The sequence below is a fragment of the Charadrius vociferus genome, unplaced genomic scaffold (assembly GCF_000708025.1).
Source record: "Charadrius vociferus isolate BGI_N301 unplaced genomic scaffold, ASM70802v2 scaffold362, whole genome shotgun sequence".
In the NCBI taxonomy this organism is placed as follows: Eukaryota; Metazoa; Chordata; class Aves; order Charadriiformes; family Charadriidae; genus Charadrius; species Charadrius vociferus.
Window position 1 is genome coordinate 1,385,487 of NW_009647052.1, and position 3,654 is coordinate 1,389,140.

Here is a 3,654-nt window from a genome sequence, read left to right on the forward strand (position 1 = left end):
TCTAGAGCAACTCTCATGATTCATCGCAGAGAAAAGGGCTTCACCTAGGCCTCAAGTTAATCTGAGGTAGAGGATGGATCTTCCCTTAGGAATACTGCTCCTCACACAGGTCTCTGATTGCCGATCCTGAATCAATTCCCATTTGTCTAACAGGAAAGGTAATAATAACTTCCAAACTCATTTTCATAGAGGTGTTGAAACATCTGAAATTTAAGTAAACTCTGCTGTAAATGGTTACGAGAAACTGAACATATCAGACTAGTTCGTGCACATTTTAGTCTAGTAAACTTCCTTTGTGGTGTTTTGGTCTATTTAATAAAAAAAATTACAAAATTTCAAAAGGAAAACAATGAGCAAGTTTGATTTTTTTTTTTCCTGATATGTGCTTACATCATACCATCATTTATGTAAGGAAAAAAACCACCCAGTAAGCATGGTACTTTTCAAATCATTTTTATTAACAACAATATGGATTCAACTTTGTCAAGAAGTTACAATTAACATTGTAATGTACTGGCTAATGTTGTTGCAGTGTCAGTGGAAGCAGCCTTCGTGCTTTCTAAGCCTGTTACAAAACTGGCTTTTTATCTTTCAAGGAAGTAAAAAATGCTTCCAATAGCAGATGATATTGGATATGTCTGGAATTGTCCTATGTGTGGCCACAGCTGAATGAGTGGTCACATTTGCATCCAGATGAATGAACAGGAAAATATTACATGCTTCCACTGACGCTGCAGGGGACAATTCTTATTTCAAAAACCAATTAACCTTTTTAGACAGTGACAGCACTTTGTGTGATGTTGTAATCCATTTGAATTAAGTTGATTAACACACTTGAAAAAAAATGTGAAGCAGAAATATCTGGGGCAAATTCTTTTCTGACCTGTATTTCATTCAAACCTTATGAATCCAAAAGGATTGCATGACATATGAGTCAGGATAAAAGTTGGCCCAGAGAGGCAAGTTCATTCCTGGTATAGGTGGGTTCAGTTCCTTTAAGGTCAGTGGAACTGAGCCTGATTATCCCAATGGAGGCTGAACTTCACCCGGTTGGGCAGTGAATTCATTGAAGTCAGTGAAGCCATCCAAGGATGAATTTAGCCTCAGGTGTTTAAACCCCTTTTTCATTCCTTTGCTGTTATATTTCCTTTTCCTGCTTATTCCACTTTTCTGATTATTGTCCTTTTCTCTGTGCTTTTTAAAAATGTCCCTTCTCTTCTTCCCTTTTTACATCAATACTTTGTGCGTTATTTTTTATATAGTCAATGTGACATGGGTAAATTCAGCTAAGTATTAGTTTCCTCAGGAAATAACTGGAATATTACCATTTTCACTTTAAACAGATGCCCAACAAAATAAGGATTTGAATCTGAGCTCCCGATTCAAGAAAAATTCTTGAATTCCATGGAATGCATGAATTCCATAGAATTTTTGCTTGAGTAAGGATTGCAGGTCCCAATCCAGAAATACTACTGTACATCAGATGTTTCTACTATACATCAGCAATTCAGTATGATTTGACTTATCACAGAAGAGCAGGTGAATTACTCCTCACCATACTATAATGAGAGCAGCCACTCTAAGTAGGATTATCTCAAAAACATATGTAACAACCGTGGGCACTGTGAATAAAAGTGTATGATCTTTGCAATCTTGAACCCTAGGCTAAAACACTATATTCATATTTAAATAAAAAGTATAGATCATATAAGCCAGGAGCAAATACAAATTTTTAAACAAATAATAATCATCAAAACTATTCTTTTCAGTTCTCTCTTCAATCAGGTACAAGAAACATGCTGATCAGAAAACAGTTATTTGGATAAGGCTTAATTCCTGAAGCTCTTACTTAAGTTCAAATTCTCTCTTCAACAATCCTCAAGTGGATTGTAAATCAGAAAAAAAATAATTGTCCTTTGTCCCTACTCATCAACAATTCTTATTAGCTGTCATGAGCTAGACTTTAATAACCAGCTCGGGACAAGACTTGAAAAGCCAGACAGGTCCTTCTTTTGTGAAACCAGTGAATGACTGTCAGTCATGACACTGTCTTTTAAAGAGAGAGTGTAGAAACAGGAAACTCCTCATGAGGAAATATGAGCAAAGCTTATAAAATTCCAAACAAACGATTCTTCCTCTCCAGAATTTCATATATTCACTACTCTTTCTATTTTCTATCAATATTATGTTAAAAAATTCCTATATGATAAGACTTGCAGCTACAAAAATAATAATGGTGAGCGTAAAAGAAAAAAATCAGGATTTTAAACCATAATTTGAAAAGATACGATCTTCTGGATTTATTAGTACTTTGTAAAGACATTAACATTTTCATACATAATTTATAGAACTCATTCTTTTGTGCACAAAATTGTATTAAATAAATTAACTTAAAATTAGGAGGACTCAAGCATTTGTCGTTTAAGGCAAAAATACCAAGTTTCCGTGAGATAAATTATCAGCAAAACCCAAGGCCCTGTTTCTGTGCTGAATGGGTACAGGCAGGGCCAATGCTCAGTTCTCCCATTGACGCCTTCCGGGCTCAACGGGGGTGCAACCCCCATCTGCTCAGGCAGATGGAGGTGGAAGAGTGGTGTCCAATTCATGATGCCTTGGTTTTTTGATCTCGTCAAGGAAGGGAAGGGAGTTTCATTCCGGATGCACAGTTGCCATGTGCCCCATCTCTTGCTCCTTACCTGAACCTAAGCGCAGGTGGATGCTTAGGCCATCAGGAGGCTCCGTATGAAAGGCAAGAAAGGCACCATAAACCATTAGGAAAAAGAAAGAAAAGCCTAAAAAAACCTTGTAAAAGTTTGGATAGTACTTTAAACTTACAGATCTGTCTGGATGAACTGCAGACATTCAAATAAGTCAATAGCTAAATGAATCGAGATGTGGAAAAAACCCTATTTATCCTCACAAAATTACTGTTGTACTCAGGCTTTAGTATGACCAGACTGCACATAAAATAAAGGAGTAAAGGCTGAATGTGGTAAATGATATGGCAAATCAGTGGTGAGGAAATTGTGCTTCAAGGTGTCTTTCAGGATTTAACAGCTGAAGTTTGCTCTGGCGTAAGCCATGGAACACAGTGTACCATCCATGGACCCCGTATAACGACACGATATATACACTCTACAGTTTGCATGTACTTTCACATAATAAGGTTATCATGTAACGTCCAGGAATACTTCTGTAAAGGAAATATGGAAGCAGAAATAACAATGGTTTCATAGTAAACAGATCAAGTCCTTCACAATACAATCTACAGCATTTAGCCATGGTTAAGACTGGAGAGACATTTTTGATGTACATACTGAATTCCCAGCAGGTCTGGGCCTTGAGAAAACACTGCCCTGAGTGAGCTGTGCACTGGCACCCCCGTACATTCGGTGTTCCTGCTGCTAGAGGGAAGCTGAGCCCGAGTCGGGTTGTCTACAAGCCTGTGGTGCAGGTGGGGTATAAATCTGGGGGGTGTGGGGAGGCAAGGAACAGAAACCTTGTTCAGCTGGGAAGAGCGAAAGCCTGTTGAGGTTCCCCAAGGGTTCTCCCAGGGGCAAAGCCTGGCTGGGGATGTGCAATTAGGCACTATCACTGCTCCTGCGTCACAGCAGAAGCGAAGTGGAGGTTAGGGTGAGAAAAAAAGAGGATGTA